The sequence below is a fragment of the Spea bombifrons genome, chromosome 5 (assembly GCF_027358695.1).
Source record: "Spea bombifrons isolate aSpeBom1 chromosome 5, aSpeBom1.2.pri, whole genome shotgun sequence".
NCBI classification, from domain to species: Eukaryota; Metazoa; Chordata; class Amphibia; order Anura; family Pelobatidae; genus Spea; species Spea bombifrons.
In genome coordinates, this window is record NC_071091.1 from 50,202,339 (window position 1) to 50,221,778 (window position 19,440).

The 19,440-nt window shown below is 35.1% G+C and overlaps 1 protein-coding gene across 1 annotated transcript in view; it reads left to right on the top strand.

The window, feature by feature from the left end:
• Nucleotides 1–19,440, top strand: part of SEMA5A (semaphorin 5A) — a 148,528-nt gene that overhangs the window by 986 nt on the left and 128,102 nt on the right. The gene's annotated exons all lie outside the window — the stretch shown is intronic.

Genomic DNA, 19,440 nt, shown 5'->3' on the forward strand with positions numbered 1-19,440 from the left:
AGGTAAGTTTTTAGTGAGTGTTTAAAGTTGGAGTAAGTAGGAGAAAGTCTTATCAGATGTTTACCAAACTCATAAATACAATGTGTACCTTCTTAGTGAAGTGTCTGTTTAATGCAGCCACATATCGCTTTTAGACAATTATTTTTTTGTAAACTTGAATTAATCTAGAACAAAAGAAGATAATTTGCAGGATAGAGAAACGTGGATTTAGGTTGAATCTGGGAATATTTTCGTAAAGAAATGAGTGGTGGTATTTTGTGAACCATTTGTTTCATTTAGTGTGTGTTTTTTTTTCTTAAATTTTGGTTTGCCTCCAGAATATATCTATAAATTATATCCCGAAAAGTACTTATTGTTCTCCATATTTCAGCCTTAACCACCAGAGGGAGTTGGCAGAAAGTCCACTGTGATGGCAGACATTAATATAGGATTATTTCCTGTGAAAATTATGAGATGTTATTTCCAAGATAACCTGCTGAGACGTCAGGAACCATATCGAAATTATTTATAAGAATCACATCTCTCTCTAGGCGGCAATTACCCGTCTATGCAAACAAAGAAACAAGCAATTGTGTTTTTATTCCAGGTAGACCGAGTGAGAAAATATGTGAAATTAATGTGAAAACGACCCCACAAAGCTTGGAAGGTTTAGTTTAAACTCCAAGGGAATCAATGGCTTTCACAGTCTGCTTAAGATCAGAACTAGCGGTAATGATCTTGGCTTTGTTGCTTTATTGTAATACATAATTTTGAACTGGGGATTTGGCTACTGCACAAGCTATACGTAAACTAAATACGTTATAGATACCGGCCCCTGAGGCCTCTTTGCAGAATGATGGTATAATCAAAATATTTTTTTTTTCTAGCTGAAATGTAAATTACTTTCAGGTGTGAATGGTTTCAGAGCGTGAGAGAACACAAATTGAACTGGCAATCTATAGCTTCACTATCATTTAGGGTTTTTTATATAAAACAGAAGCTTAGAGACGAATTGTGGGGAACGGAAACATTTCAGTGCACCCCAAGTACATTATGAAGGGTCAAACCTAGATGATTCCACCTTCATTGAGTAGGCCATGTCTAATGACTGGCTACATCTTCATGTATTACATAGGACCAACTCATCTGATGAAAAATACAATTATACTTGTAATGCAAACTATGTGTATGTGGTTGTTTTTATGTATATATACAGCAAAAGGATAGAAGGGTACATTATTTTCTCTGAATATCCAAACTCTTTTGTGAATCAAATTGTTACATTTCATGTGACTTCAAAGCATTGTTTTACCAGTTAGTTAAAACAAGCATATTCTATACATTGGTTTCTTTCTTCACACCCAATAAAGACTCCTACTCTCTATTGATCAAACATGTTATATAGCACCTTTGCATTATTTTGCCATGGGTTCTGTAACAGCTGCTTTAGGTCTATCAGACAAACGGTAACTGCTGTGGACAGTAATTTACTGTGTGTTTCGGGCTTAGCAAATAATTGGTTACTCCTACTATCTTCCTGTCACTAATTGTGGGCCTTAAAGGTTTTTTCCTACCAGCCTCTTGGAAAGTAAAACACCTGGTTTGGTGAAGACTGTTTTTGATCTGTGATGACCTCATGGCAGAGTGGTTAAATACTCCAGTTATCCCACCCTTATACATACTGTGTGTACTTTATACTGCACTTTAATCATGTTTTTAAAGCTGTTTTTACATTCACACCAGTCTAATTCATTAAAAAAAAGTATTTGCTTAGGCACTGTTATGCAATTTAATTGATTCACTTATCAGTTCTTGGAGTTCCAAATACTTATCCTGACATTAACAGCATATTTATATAAATGAACAGTAATTTGTAGAATGTTTCATTAAATAAATTAGATTTTCACATCATGAAACTGATGTGATTCATCAATTACGTTATCTATCAAAGCAGGGGTATGCGGTATGCATGTAGTATAGAAACCAATGGATATGCCTATAACTGATAGAGACAATTTTGCATGTTGTATCGGTTGTTATAATATTATGTATAGAAAAGAAGACCCCTTTAAAAGACGACGGTTGTATTGTTTGAATTAATTTCAACTTTTGTTCTGTTTGTATAAGGTGAGCATAGCTTCTATGTTTCTTTTAACCAAGAAAAGTACATTTTAGCCATGTACTTTATAATTGTGCTCTGTTGCTTTTTGACTATGGACTGGAATGATTTGTTATATTTTTAATGTACTCAGATTATGTATTTCTATTAATGTGTCAGCTAACCTATTTATTTTAGTTATTTTGGCTGCTCTGATAAAAAGCATCATCTACCACTTATCCTGTACACATCATGAATGTCACTATTAATGTGTCCTCTAGAACAGGTTTAAAATAACAACAGCAGAGACCGTTTCCAAGTGCTCATTGTGTTAGACATCTGGTTGCTTCAATCTGGGGATCAGGATCATTTTAGTTCAGAAGCAATTGATGAAGTACCTGTTTTCAATCCGTACAATAGACATGAAATATTTATTTTTTTATAAAAATAAAAAAGTATTGTAACCTTACTTGATATTATTCACACAATAAAAAATAATGAAAAAAGAATAATTTTCAAATGGCAAAAACATTTCCAGACAGACTCTTGAACTAAGAGTACGTTATAAGTACTTTAAAGGGGAAGTCCCATGGTAACAAAATTTCTCCATAAGCATAGAACGCAGTGCTGTATACAGTAATCTCGGTTAACACTGACAAAATATCTGATTTTATCTCATTTATCTCTTTTATGTACAGTCCTGGAGACTGCCATTGTTGTCATATGATATTTTAGGTGACTTCCCCTACTCAAAATTATTTGACAATGCTAATGAAGTTTGTTCCTCCATCGACTAATTAGTGAAAATGTGAGCCATTCTTTTGTTTGCCACAGGCAGTATGATACAGTGTTTGTCTAGTAGTTTGGGCTAAGATAAGAACACATACAAATGGATAATATGCAGCTGCTTGCAAACATTATGTTGTACAAAAACTAGAGCTTTTAGAAAAAGCTATTATATACTAGTAACCAAACTAGTGGATGTTCCCCTTTAATGGTCTAGCAAAAGCAAAGCAGGAGCAGTGTGGAAGATTCCCCTTTGTATATATTTTTATACAGATTTACACAATTTTAAGTGTGGGGCACAACAATAATAATAACCATTATTAAAACCATATTTTAAAAGGCACAAACTTGTAATGCCATCGCGTAACCTGTTTTTTCCCATTCTTGGAGTGAATATCAAGTGCATTTATAGTGTGAATCATTCTGAAATGCAGTTGGTTAACGATGTGTGGTTCTTGAATTAGGCACAACAACAGGTCTGCAGAGCTTTTCAAATATGAATCTGCTGAACCATCAGCTATGCTGTTCGGCACAATGGCTGTTTATATTGGAATTGTTATCCCTGTCTCTGATGTTTAACGTGCCCTTTTTAAAGGCATCTTTCACTGTAAAAAATAGTCACACATTGACAAAAAATGAATAAAAGGAAGTACCTTGAAATATAGTGTCTTGTTATTATTGATTTATATAGCACAATCATATCACAGCACTGGACAATGGATAAACAGAGTATAACACAAAACAATTTGACCAGGACCCTTGCTCAGATGATCTTACAATCACCGAGAGTCAACAAAGTTATACCATTAAAACTAATAGTAACCTTTTCTAAAAATGTCATATGATATTTATAACAGTTTCAATTAGATGTGGTTTAGCATATTTTTTTTCCCGCAAGAGATTATTAGGCAGCCCCCCAAAAAAAGCAGGAATAAAAGAACTACATTGTACAGCGCTATGGAATTTGATGGTGCTATATAAAACAATAAATAATAATAATACTTGCATTGTTTTTAAGCATTACTGGTCATATTATATGTGAGTAATCAACTGTCTAAAAGGGACTGTGGACGAAAATTCAAAAAATGGAAATAGACCGGCAAAACACATTTTTTTCCCATAATGAAAACAATCATTCATTTCTCTCCATCACTTTTTTTAATTATGTATTTGTTGAAAATGCATTAACCGTTTATATGGCTGCAATCTGCTTAGAAGGCTGTTTCAACATCAATTTCCCAAACTGAATCAAGTGTAAATAAGCTTTTTTTTATTTAACATACCTTTAACTAGGCAGGGTACCACCTGTGCCTATTTATTACATAACAAGGTGGTTTTGAGCATTGCCATAACTTGTGCTTTATTAAATGACCTTTTTCCAGCTGTGTCAGCTTGCCAGCTTCCTCCCAGGGCATCTTTTCTTAACTATACATTCCCATGGGTATATTTAGTGACAAGCCACAGCTCATAAGCTTAATTCCATTTATATATCATTTATAGAGCAAAGCCACAAAAGATTTGGCTTTTGTTCAACACAGTGTAAAGAAATCAATTGTTTGCTGACTGCTTGAAACGTGAGTTATGTGAACAGATAATTCCTCGGAGTTTAATAAAATTTTGGTACTGTAGTTGCCTACCGTAGAGGTGCGCTGAGGCTTCAGAATTTTAACATTGAAAGACAAGTGAAATTTAATTTCCATTCCATCTTACCGTGAAACACGCATTTAAATTACAGTGATGATTCCAACTAGGTTTAGCTTATATGAGCGATTACATTTAAAGAATATCAAAAATATGTAAATATCTTTGGGATTTTTAGTTATTTTGCTCCATTCTGTTGCAGACTAGGGTGTTCTCATCTGTGCATTTTCTGGCTACTGACGTTTGAGTAATTTGATTTTTGTTTAGCGCAACCCTGTACTTAAATAAAAAAGGATAGCAGGAGAGATACAATAAGAGACAGACATTGAGTTGGGAGGGAGGTACATTCAATTGCTATAAAGGGCCCTTCTCTGAAGAGTCTTAACATGAATGCATAACTATCAATTTTACTTTGAATGTGTTGGAGTTAGAGGAACACTTGGTAGTAAGGAATTTCAGAGGGTATTAATATTAATAATTTCAATGTCAATCATGACAATTTCCCTTTCTTTTTTTTCTGTCAGTTTCTTTAAAATGCAGATATTTCTCTGATTTACGTGATGTTTCTAAAATCATATTGTTATGCAGGGTCAGGGTCACCGTTTCCAGTAGATATACTAAGTATACTCTGATTTCAGTGGCCTGTACATCAGTTAATCCCTGTTGAAAAGGGATCATGTTGGATCTATTCGTCAAGTGCATAGTCACATATTCTTTTAAATATTACCCAAATCTAATGTTCAACCTACCCGAGTCAATTTTTGTGCCTTCTGGTCATATTCCTCTTGGAATTTTGAGGTCTTCTTTGTTAAATTTTGCCATATGTTATCTGGTTAATACTTTGGGGAGGGATCCAGAGATTACATTACCTTTTTTTAATAATAAATACGGTACATACATTTAAATGCTATTAGTCCTATTCATTTTTAACTAAAAATGTTTAAACCACATTTTTGTATGTTATATGTTATGATTTAACAAGCACTAGTGATTGTGTAGTGTATATGTGTATATATATATATATATATATATATATTTATATATATATATATATATATATTGCCCCATCTCATTGCAGATCATTCTGCAGCAATCAAAACTTGGTATTTGTCACTTTGACAATGAGCTGGCTACATTTGAAAGTGACAAGTCACTTGTTGACAGGAATATTCTTGGTCCATGACATTGATTATGACAGCCGAGGTGTCACTTAAGGCTCATGTTGACATTCTTTACAGCCTGGGTGGTCCTTAGTAAAACATATCTATATATTTTTTGAGTCACACTTGTGTTATAAAGCAGATGGCAAATACATTCTTAGACAGGGTAATGACCTAGGAAATGACCTAAGTAGTAGTGTGTAACATTTGAAAATATCCATAAATACATATTTTCATTTAATTCTTTTAATGTAATTTAATCCCAATATAACACAGTAGAAAAAACTACTTAAAAACATAGAAAAATGTTCCTTTTTTTCCTCCAAGCTATATATATATTAAGATCCTTAAATCTTTCGTGATAATTTCTGTACTTCAAACCACTTACCATTTTTGTAGCCCTCCTGTGAACTCTTTCCAATGTGTCCTTCTGGAGATGGGATCTCCAGAACTGTACGCAATACTCTAGGTGAGGCCTGACCAGAGATCTGTAAAATGGCTGAACCACCTCTTCCTGTTCATAATAGTATATAGTAATCTTGATCCCAACACCACAGCCGAACTCCAAAGACATGGAATCTGAGCTAAATTTCACAGTGCAATGTAAAGCAAATGAATCTTTAGACATGACGTTATTTACCCGAAGTGTGTTAAAATAGATTATCCATCTCAGCAAAGGTGTAGTTATGACTTATTTATGAAGAGGAGCACGTTTTGTGTGTAAAATCTTGCTGCGTGTTGGAGGAGGAAAAATAATTGTGCATATTGGAATAAAATGACAAAATAATTAATGGTGTTAATGGTATTCAAAAGGTTAGATATACTATTGTAGCAAATATGTTTATTGTACACTTATATAATAAAATGCATAATAAATATATGTGGTCTTCATTTGCATTAACAAAGTGTAATAAAATACCATTCCTTAAGTGTGGCAAATTCTGAGCATCTAATAATTCATGAATGCTCTATATGCAATGCGCATTTATGCACATGTAAATATATTTTTTATTAAATTATGACATATTGTGTTTTACTTACACGCAAGTGCTGAAACATTCATAGCTTCAGTCTGATTGTACTGAATTGTTTTATTGCTGGGCTTGTGAATTTTAAGCTATTATGTATTGAAATATTGAAGGCAGCTTGTTGAGTTGAAGAGTATTAGAAAAATGTATATGCCTTGGAATAGGAAAATAGTACATAGTACTGTACATAGGTCCCGTGTTGAAAACTTTTGTTTATTTCTTTTATATACATAAACCCACTCATTTCCTCACTTGAAAGTGGAGTGGGCCTAGGAGTGAAGACCTGGGAGCTGTCAGTTCAAACGAGTAGCAATAGGCTGTGTGCCCCTTTATTTCCTTTACCCAGTGACCACAACCTCTATCATCATGTATGGCATTTTGTTAAAAAGATTAGACAGTAAATGTGTGTTCCATTAAGAAGACAACAGAAAGTATAAAAATCACTCTCAAGCTTTATGTTCTTCATTAGCTGCTTTTTGCAAAATGTGGCTGAAAAATCTGCATGATCTGGAAAATGTTAAAGTTGTTGAAAATGAGTCTGACAAGAACTATGTTGTTGTGTGAAATATTGTGAAGTGCCTGAAGACAAAAGCAATTAGTCATTCGTTAGCACAAGTGTAATGTCAGAATCCCCTTAAAAGTCTGAATGTCTGTGGTACATCTAATAATTGCTCTTTTGAATCAATGCATTTGAGTGTCTGGCTTTAATTAAGAGTAATATTCAAGAATATATAAGGAAAAAATACATACATCTGTTTTTGAAATACCCTACTTTAATATATTACAAATATATTACTTCAATATGTGAAAACGTCATAGTAAATTGTATTTTAATAGATATATTTTCAATCACTGCAGGTGAAATCTGTACATGAATTGAATATGTTAATGAATATATTAATGAATATATTTGACGTTTTCATTACCCTGAGATACAGCCCAGTTTTATTTTTTTAATGCATGTATTTGTGTCGCAAAATAAAGTGACAGTGGGATTTACAAATGACATATAATCAATGGACATTGCATTGAATCATCTTCTATATTGTTGTGTTTATTACTAAGCGGCATGATGCATCTTGTTGGATCCATAATCATTGATGCCAGATCCATAGATACCTTGATGCATAATCGGAGTGACATTGATGAAAAGCCATTGAGTGTTGTCGTTTTAGTAGTATTCTTGTTCTCATTACTTCTCAAAACAGAATGTCTCTGGGGTTTCTTCCATCACATGATATGCTCTTCCCTCCTTTGTCAGGACGTGGTGCCATCTTTTGATGTAACCTGCAGATACTTGTGGTTAGTCGTTTCACAGAAAATGCTCTTTGAATTGCAACTGCTTTGATTGGCCTTGTCATTGTTAATGTACATGTACATGTTATCGAGACTGCTTATATATCTCATACAATAAATATAGTCTTGTCCACATTAAACCAAGTAAATGCCAGAGTGAGAAGTTTGGTAGGGTACAAGAGATCCATCATAGGGAACAATAAATCATTATGTAATGCCACTATACTAGTTTTCTACTCGTCACAACAATATCTTTAGATCATCATAATGCCAAAGTGTAGGTGTTTAGTTAAGCAATAATATGATGTGTTTTCATACAATACATTATAATGTTGTTGGATACCTACTTCACCTTAAAATGTTACACAGTGTTTGGTTTTAATTTCTATGAGATTTTGATGTTTAAGCATAGGGGAACCACAGCCATAGTTCATGATATAGGGGTCAACAGAATATTGTATGCATTTTATGCCTCTGTTGTTTAAGTTGACTAACTTACAAAACAACAAAAAGTTAAAAAAGCAATATTATAGTTATCAATTTGTGATTTGAATTCAATTCATGGAAGTGGAATTTGCATTACAATTCGGGATGATTGCCCTGTTAAATTAATCAGTTTTAGTTAACTGAGCTGTGGCCTCACGTATTACCCTTGTAACCCTCAGATTTATTACCTAAAAACCATGACAGTGTATCAAACAAGTGTCACATTACATAAATATTTATACATATACACTGAAATTGGAAGATAAGATTGCTGAAATTGGAAATGTCTAAGATTTCCACTTAAGCATGGACCTTTTTTGACTTTTTTTATACAATCCAGTTGTTATTCAAGGGGATATTTAGTTATGAATCTTAATACTTGTCCCCATGTCCTCTTAACATTCCACTGTAGTTTACTAAGAAGATTTATATTCTCTGTGTTAACATTCCAGTATGCTGTTACTAAATATTTTTCTTTTTTTGGAACTTGTAAGGTTTACAATACACTATGTATTTTTGACATGTTTGACAAAGTACGGTAATCTTCAATGAAAAAGGAAAATGCTTTGTATGTAAATCATGAATCCATTATCTTGACTTTTGATTTTGTTACAAAATAGTATTTGAAATAACATTTATAATAAACCTACTTATGGAACTTTCAATCATTTACATTTTAATTATGGAAACAGGAGACTTTTATCATTCTAACAAGTTAGTGGAGGAACATATACATTTTCATGAGGCTAATTCATCAAAGATCAACCTCATTATAGATGCAGGCTCACAACATCTACTTTGATTTCATTATGACAATAATAAAATTGTACAGTTGAAAAGTCATAAATGGTCATAAAGTGTATTCAGTTGTATACTGTAATTTAAAGAGTAATACGTCGTAAACTCAAGAGTGATTTAAGCATGTACAAATAAAAATGTATTATGTTATGACAGGGCTTGACAAATGTGTTGTGAATCTAGGTGCCAGCTAAAAAATTTAGGAGCCAGGATTTTTTTTAAACAAACAGTTGGCCAGGAGTGATCGGATCATCATCAGCCCACTTACTAAACTCACAGCATTTGACCTGGAAGCACCCTGGACTTTCAGATCAGTACTGTTTTTTGTTGTTTTTTTTATACATTTTTTTTAACTCTTTCAATGCTGGTGTTCCATCGGAGCACAGCATTAACTGATATTTAGTCTGCCTAAAACACAGCTGCAGAGCCCCGTACAAAACGGGTATTAACCCCTAAAATGCCGTGATCGTGGCATTGAAGGGGTTAATGCTGCACCGTCGCTCTCATGGAGCGATCAGGCAACAGGGGAATGTTGCTGTCTGTGGCACGATTGTGGCGACGTGGGGCATTTTTTGAGATGTTACAGGCTGACAAACACCTAGGCGCCAGAACAAAATTCTTAGTCGCCATGGCGACCTAGGATTTGTCGTTCCCTGTGTTATGGTGACTAATGTATCTTAGTGGAATAGTGTTTTTTTAGTGTTGTGCATGTTAATTGTGATAAATTTTTATATTAATGTTAACAATAGAGAATCTAAATTCTCAGCTCTTTAGTATCACCACAACAGTGTAGGTTTTCACCTCCCACCACCCACTTGTGAGTAACAATGTTTATGTACTGTATGGACTTGTGGGGTATGCAACATTAGTGATTGATGTCTTAATCTGAGAACCATGTGGTCTGCGTGACATAGTTGGGCTAGACACATAGAATTTGACGGCAGTTAAAAAAGAAAAAAACATTTAGTCTGGGTATTTTTCCTGCTTAAAGTACTGCAATTCTTAATCAGTACTTGGTCTCATCTTATATTCAGGATAGCCATACGCCTATCCCATGCATGTTTAAATTCACTCACTATATCAACCTTTCCTGCCTCCACGGTGAAGGTGTTCCTCTTGTCTAGATCTGGTTGAGTGCCTTTTAGGCAGCTGTTTCTCCTTATAGTGTCAATATTGAATGGTTCCTTTAGAAACTGATTTTTAGCTTGGATTTGTTGGGTACAGTGTTGCAGAGTAACACACTTTTGACAGAACTTTTTTAGCAGTAGTAATGCAGAATGCTTTTGTAGTTTGGGCAATGTTATGCTTGAGGCAAAATGTTAATTGGCCCTAAAAGGCAACATGTGGAATTTATGGAAACCATGGAAAATACATACTGGTGGCCTACAGTGAAATCAATTAGTTAAAGTGGTCACTTGGTAACCTTAAAGTATTTTTAAGATGCTCGGGGAGAAAAATATCAAATGACAAAATACTAGCGAATTGTTTAAAAAAAAAAATTCATATTCTTATTTTCTTCTCTCTGGAAAAGTGATGTTAGATACTAGTGACTTCCTTACATATGGTAAGCTTTTAGAATATAGAGGGAATAGATTTGGAGGCACTAGCTGTAATAAAAAGTGCTCACAGCTGTCAAAATAGCCAACAAAATACTATTATGCAGTGGGAAAGAAACAATTACTATGTCAAATGAGTTTCAAATAATGGCTCCCTTGTTAAGGTAATGTGGCCCAGTTGTGCTCTGTGCTCTAAAATACTAGGTTTAGAGTACTCGGTACAACTTAATTAGAAGCACTAATTTCTGGAGCTGAGGTTTGGTTTGCAACTGGATGTGTATTTTATTTACTTTCAGTCTACTGGATGTAAAATGTACTTTGTAGTTGTAAAGTGTTCTCAGTTATCTTTTTTTTCTGGTTTGTGTTCTTTATTACCATTCTCCCTGTAGATCTATTTAATGTTTTGGGATAGTTGTAGTTTAAGTTATATGATCTGATTGCTGTGCCAATTCCTAAAAACTTGATATTTTTTAGTATTATAAAAATTCAATAATCACTATCTAATTCTTTTGGAGTCCCTTAAAAAATGTTGTTTTAGTTTCCACATAGCTGGATTCTTCAATTAATGGTTTGGTTGTACCATTTTGTTGTTGTTGTTGGCTTAGATTCAGTATAGCTATATGTTTAATTCCCATGCTGCTTTGGCCTCCACCAAGTCTCCTAGGAGGCTGTTCCACTTATCTGCCATCCTCTCAGTAAAGTAAAACTTTCTTACATTTCCTCTAAGGCTCCGACACTCTAGTTTTAGATTCTGACCTTTTGTTCTAACATTTTTTTTTCTCCTTTGAAAATGTGAAACGTTGTTACAGATATCTAGATATGTATTTAATATACAGCAAGTTCATCTATAGATATGTGTATATCCCCTTAATGACAAAGCCCATACATGAAAAATTAAGCAATAACCTTAAAACAAAGGCCTCCGGTAGCTGCAGATCAGACCCGCACAACTTTCATGAGGAATTTTGGATCATTTTTCCTTGCAGAACTGCTTAAGTTCAGCCATATTTGTAGGATGTCTGGTGTGAACAGCTCTCTTGAGGTCATTCCACAGCATCTCTAATGGGTTATGGTTTTGGCTCTGTCAGGGCAACTCCCAAAGGGTATTTTCTTTTTTTTTTTTTTTAAAAACATTCTGTAGTAGATTTACTTTTGTTTATGGTTTTTATGCCATACATAGTACTTCATGTTCTTCTTCAACAATTTAACCTTAGTTTCATCAGTCCAGAGAACATTTTAGTGTTGAGGGGTGTCAAGGTGCTCTTTGGCAAACATTAGGTGAACAGCGATGTTAAATTGGGGAGTAGTGACTTCCTCCATGGTGTCCTTCCATGGACTCCATGCCTGTTCAATGGTTTGCATATGGTAGCCTCTTAAAAACAGAGATGTTAACCATTTCCACTGATTCATTCAAGCTTTTAGCTGTTACTCTAGGGTTCTTTTTTACCACATTGAGCGCTCTGTTTTGTGCTCTTGGAGTCATCTTGGCTGGGTGCCACAGTACTAAATCATCTCCTTTTATAAACAATTTGTCTAACTGTGGACTGATGAATATGTAAACTAATTGAAATTACTTTAAAATCCTTTTCAGCTTTATGCAAATCAACAATTCTTGATTGTAAGTCTGCTGAGATTTTTTTTTTAATATAGCAAACTCAAAATGTTTGAGGGTTTTTTTTAAGTCAAAGTAGCTCTAAAACACACCTTAAATCCCGCTTCATTGATTTGACTCCAGCTTTGCTAACCCTTGTTTCCAATTAGCTTTTGTTAAAGTGATAGGGGTTTGCATATTTTTTTAATGACGTATTCAATATGAAAAAGAAGTATACAAGAAACAAAAACTGTCTGCGCTTCTTACCCTAATAACGTTGGCAACAAATATATAAACATAATATAAATGAGAGGTTTTGGTTATATGAATTGGCCAAAGCATAATTAAGCTCACCCGCCACGTCAAGGCACACTCTCAATAGGGTGAGAACCTACTCTCACCTCCTACATAGTGGGCACACAAAGCAGTTTATACTGCTACCAAAACCTTATTAATGTGTTGGGGGAGGTGCAATTAAACCTCCTCCCTATTAACCCCTGGACAGCAAGCTGCAACCAGACTGATGAGGAGCCAACAACCTCAAATATGTGCAAACAGGGAAAAGAAAAAATGTCGGTGCGCTAAGCTAGTCACAGGCTCAAATAATACAAATATGTAATATGAGGCCTACCAAACAGGTGTAAGCATGCTGCAAGAAACAGTGTATTGGCTGTACAATGTATACAAGAAACAAAAACTGTCTGCGCTTCTTACCCTAATAAAGTTGGCAACAAATATATAAACATAATATAAATGAGAGGTTTATATGAAAATATGAAAAAGAACAATACAATAATTTGTGTGTTTTTAGTTGAACCAGAATGTGTTTGTTCATTATTGTAATTTAGATGAAGATAATCTCATATTTTAAGAGAAATTTATACATAAATGCTGGAATTGTATGTATGTGGCTATTCTTCACATATTTTTTCCTGCTTTCAATAAATAAAGTTTTTATCCTACTAACTTACCCTCCAAAAGTTACTAAGGAACAGATAGGAAGCTGTAGGAAGTGCAGATCAGTTCAGAGTTTGAGTTGCTATTTTGGTTACTGCTGTTAACTTTATTTTTAGAAAGACCAAGGACAATGATATAATTTAGTTTCCACAGAGTGACATATAATAAAATGCTTGTTCGGAAACATCTGTGTATCAGAAATATCACAATTTTAAACAGAAATATAAGACATACAATAATTGTTGAAAAACCCTTAGAAGAAAGTATAAACAATAGTATATTCATATCATATTATTTCTGCATTAATTGTTTTCCAAATACTTTTTCACAATAGGTATTTTTAAATGTATATCTCTATATAGAGCACCTATCTTTCTTAAATATACTTAAATATATTCAGTATAATATCACATTACCCTGACCCTGGTGAGCCCTACCTCTGTGAGCAATTTATTAAAGAGGAACTGCCCTCTATGGTCTGGCAATTTTTTTTACCACTGGTTGGCTGTTTAAAGCCCTAAAATAATCAATGAAATAATAACATAAAAAAGGCTTCTGGGGCATAATGAAACTTTTGTTTACTATCATTAAGTCATTAACTGTGATTTCCTTATTACAAAAGTACATCTTAAAATATTAACTGTTTCCCTATAGAGGGCATATTCCATTCTTTTGGTTGACCATCTCTGACATCATTGCATGTGAAAGCTGTTATTGTGGATCACTATACATGGGAACTCTCCCACTTCCTCTCCAACAATAGCATGTGTGCTGCAACATACAGCAATGTCAACTGGACCATCCATTGATGTCAGCAGGAACTCTTATCCACATCCCGCAAGGGGAGCTCTGGGTAAAATGTATGGTGATGGCTTTGATTGGCGTCCATTGGTCCCTTGCAGTGGGAATTGGCAAGCGGTGGTATACACTAGAGCATGCACTTCAACTTTATACACAATTTTCCATGCCAGCACAGTAGGCTTTAACTCTTTGAGTTCCAGGTGCACTTTTTCATCTTGAGACCAGTTTTCATAGTTTTGGTATCCTTAGGTGATAACCATATACGTAGTTTACGGTTTACCATGTTTTCTTTTTCTTGAGAATTCTTTATTTTGTTGATTTTTAAAACATGCAGTTAGAAATAAGACACACAAATGTAGGAGACGTCGTATTATTATTTTTTTAGGTAACCGAAATAGGCATACTCATAGAGGTCTTTAAGAATGAAATAAAAAGTTAGAAGTCAAATTTAAAAATTGAAGGCATGTCTACCTAGTGTATAAACTGAATAACTGTCATTCATTTTTTTCTTGGAGCAACATTTGAGAATGTTAACTGTTGTGCGAGATAAAGTTGAAGTTGGAATGTTATATCGAGAGCAACACAACCTTTGCTATTATCACCTAGTATGTGTTGAATGAATCTCTGGAACTGACAATGTAGAAGTGATGTGTTGGCAGCATTATTGTGTAGATAAATGAGGGGTAAGCAGTATTTTTGTTTGCTCTCCTGTTTTATCAGTCCAGTTAAAAAAATTTTTTAAACGCACTGGCATATGAAACAGTAGTTATTCTGATGGAAAGTTGCATATATATATATATATATATATATATATATATATATATATATATATATATAAATATAAGTAATGTAAATTTATTATGTCATTATGTAACTCTGAAGGACCAGCTGCCCCTTACATAGTACAAAATGTGGCAGTTGCACTGGTCTTTTGCCCAGAAGTGTACTGCACTTCAACTTGTGTTGGCAACTGCCACAAAAATATTTTTTCAGTGTTTTCTCAGTGGCTGGTACTGCCAACTGTATAATCAAGACTCAGATTCAGTCACCGCTAGAAAAAGCAGGAAAGAATTTTTCTTGTGATGTTTGCTGACACAGGTGGGAATGAGAGGCCACCTGGTCTCCCTGTAATCACACCCCCTAAGGACAGTTCTGTATAGTTAAACATGTTATTATTATAAAACATATGATTTAATATAGACAGAAGGGCAGTTGACCACACTCTTTTGGAGAAGACAAACTGAAGGCTTAGAACTACACAGTTGAGATAGTTTTTTTTAATATTTTAATTGATGGACCTTATTGGACCCAATATAGACAACATAAGCAAAATAAATATATACCCAGGAAGCATAGTCTGACAAGTGGTTAAAATTAGCGTTGATGCTTATGTGGTGTCAGGAAAGGTTAGAGGTGATTGTCACAACTGTTTCCCATGTTTTAACTAGCTCTGTGACTAGTAAGTGACTTTCAGTTTTGGACTGCTAGAGGCTACAAAAGAAATCTGAACAAGGTTGACATTCATGGGCATCTTAAAATTGTGAAGCAACGATTTTTTTCTTTTTTTCTAATCTTTAATTTTACACATGTATTAGGTGAGGTGTATTGCAGATATCCATGTTTGAGCTTCTATTAAAAAGCTATGACTTAGAATGTGCATGTAGCTTAAATAACATACTTTAAGCTTCATTGAACCTTTACATTTACTGTCATATAGATTCTCTTAGAACATGAAGTAGGAGTACTGATACTGATTTTAATCTGCACATTTATTCCTCATGGCTCCCTGTAGGCTTTGTTGTAAAGAAAACAAAACAATTACACTCCCATAGAATTTGCATATGATACAGTATAGTACAGATATCATAATTTAATATTTCTTAGATTTGTTCTAGATTTGATACTAGAAAAAATGTCATCATTTAGTGACACAGTTTGTTAGGGATGTAGTTAGAGATATGACCTTGGAGCAGGGCATTAATGATTATATCGAATTACTTTGGGACCTATTCCTGTCTATGAGTAATACATTTAGAAGAATAATTATGTGGTTTATTTTTACATTTCAGACATATATGTTTCTGTTTCTTTAAACATTGTTGTGACTTTTAGGGTTGTAGAATAGTGCAACATTTGTTGGCATTTGTTAGTATAACTAGAACAGTGATTTTGGGCCTGAAGAAGAATAGCTGTGATATTTGAAAACCGAGAGGTTTTAAGTTAGGCAATACGTGATTCTTCTCTCAACAAGCCAGGGTATATATATATATATATATATATATAGAAATGTATTTACCTTCTACTCTGTCCTAGTCCATGTCTTCTTTTGCATTAAAAGGCTCACCGTGCCTTTAAGGCACAGAGTGCCAGGATATGATATGAAATCTCGGTGCACTGCACCTAAAAGATCCACCGCACATTCTAATGCAGCCTATGGAGACTGGAGATGCTGACACGGCATAGCCTCCTTAGATTAAATGGGCCGGCTGCTGTAACTCTCCCATTGAGCAGCAGGACACTTGGAGGGCAGGGGGACTGCTGCCTCTATGGACCTGACACCCTATATAAATTTTAGAACTTAACAGTGGCGGAACTACCGGGGTTGCAGGGGTCGCGACTGCGACCAGGCCCTGGAGTTCTGCCAGTCAGGGGGGCCCAGGGGGTGCCGAGCGGTTGCTGAAAACGACCGCTCGGCACCTCTTGGGCCCCCCTGACTGACAGAACTCCAGGACTCCTCTGTTCCCCGCCGCTGCCGCCGCCGCCGCCGGCAGCCTCAGCGCTGCCCAGACTGCAGTGTTGGGAGCGTGAGGCGTCTGTCTCGGGTGACGTCATATGCCGACGCTCATCAGTGAAGCCGTGCGCAGCGAGACAGAGGCCTCGCGCCCCCACCACAGGTAAGTGACCTACAAAGGGGGGTAGGGAGGGAGTGGATAGATCGTGAGAAGGGAGGGTATGGGGGGAGAGGATAGATCGTGAGAAGGGGGGTATGGGGGGAGAGGAAAGATAATGAGAAGGGGGGGTAGGGAGGGAGAGGGTAGATAATGAGAAGGGGGGTAGGGAGGGAGAGGGTAGATAGTGAGAAGGGGGGTAGGGAGAGGGTAGATGGGTTGGGGTTGGGGGGGCCCTTAACAGATTCTCGCACCGGGGCCCTGAGGTTTCTAGTTACGCCCCTGGAACTTAAGTTACATAACCCATTGATAACCCATTGAACAGTAAGTTATACTGTTATACACTATATAGTCAAAAGTATGTGGATATATCTAAAATATATATTTTGTGAAATTATTTCTAAAGGCATTCCCCCTGTCCAATAACTAAATCAGTGCTTATATTTCTCTTTTAACTGTTTTTGGAGCTATTACATCTGTTTTTTTCAGGGTTATCTCACAAAATTTAGGGTTTTTTTACCTAACAAATCCAAGCTGTAAATATCTCTTGCTAATAGTTTTGGGTATTCTGTAGGCAGTATGGATATATTTAACCTCAGGTCTATAAATTCCTCTCTCTTTCATCAGCATTATTGAGTTATATTTATTTAGGCATACTGTATCATACCATAACAATAGCTTGTCAGTTCCAATAGAACTGATAATGATTCTGAGCTATTGATTTACAGCCATTGGTTACTGCTGATTTATGTTTTTTTATATATATAGTCAAACCAGGTGGACATGTATTGAAGGTAGACTTCAACCATCCATTAGATGTGTGCCACCTTTAAATTATTAATGCAAATGCATTGAGTGATTCAGCAAAATCCTCCTTTGCACTTGGCTCTGCAGGAGATGTGTTCGGCTTGCCACTGCACACCTGTTATATATACTGACAGCTAGCCTGGGTGGTCTAAGGAAAATCCTGTGTGCACTCATAGAAATGCTCCCATTGGTGTGGTTGGGAGCTCTTTCCTACCCTTTACTGGCAGCTTAAACCAGCCAAAGTGGAGCAAAAGACGGACCATGGATGGGACAGTACACTACAGTTTCTCCTAAAGGTCTAACTATTTAAAATTTTTAATAGAGGTTATTAATGTACTTTAAAATACATTCTTTATTGACAGAGCTGTATGGGACACTAGTTACTATGTAAAAGATACTATATACATAATACAACCTGTGTGTGTTGCTTATGGTATTAAACATATAATAGTAATATATTGTGCATAGTAATATTATATTCCGATTCAGAGGCCGGTATTTTGGCTAGTATAAATTTATTTCACTTAATAAAATACATAACTTGTAAATGTATTTATGTACATATGATGTACAAAAAAGAAATTACCCCATGGAACACTCCATTTTGATTCTTAGTGCTGTGTCAGAGATTAATAGAGAGAAAAAGTAAGTAGAGTGATCTCCCCTGCAAGTAGAACAAGTTAGGTTTAATACATATTTATATAATTTCTTCTGCAAACAATAAAAACACGTAAAATAATGACATTTGACCCAACAGCACAGTCCCAACTTTGCTTCAGACCAGTGGTGCACAACATCTGTCCATGAGGGATGTGAATAGGACATCGTTTTTGGATATCCTAGCTTAAGGACAGAAGCCTCAATTAAAGTATAATAATGAAACTACTTGTTTGCAGGCAAGCATACACATGATTCTTGACCTTTCTTCTGGCCCTCAAGGCACCACTGCTTCAGATCTTATGAGGTCCTTCTAGGGCAGCTAGTGATACAACTCTTTCACTGTCTCTGGAATTTGCTGCATAACATCCACTTTGCCATATTGTCGCTTGTAACAGCATGTTTCTATGGCTCTGGAATAGCTGAATAGCTGAAATAAAACACAATCTGGTTTGATTAAAGACACGATGCAAAACATGAACATTGTTTGAAATCATTTTGTTGTTTCTTGTGCATGTGAACATTTTTTTTCATATAAAACATCTGTTACATATTATTTGAACCAGGAAATGCTAATTTTTTAATTGGTATATCCTCCTGCGCTCGAAATCTTTGTAATCTATTTATCGTGCTTTTCTTCTACTCTGTATGACTGACTTTGTGATTTAGGCATATAGTCAAAGAACAACGATGTAGCAATATAAATCGTCTTCAGTTATAAACGATCATCACGCGGCTACAGCGCTTGTAAACATACTATATATACTATATTATACAAATGTAGCACAGGTATTGAATAGGAAATAAAACCAAAAATACTTTACTTTAGTTATTAATGGTTGGTGCAGATATGTATGTTGACATATTTATAATAAAAATTAGTTTTGTTATTTACATGCATACCACAAACA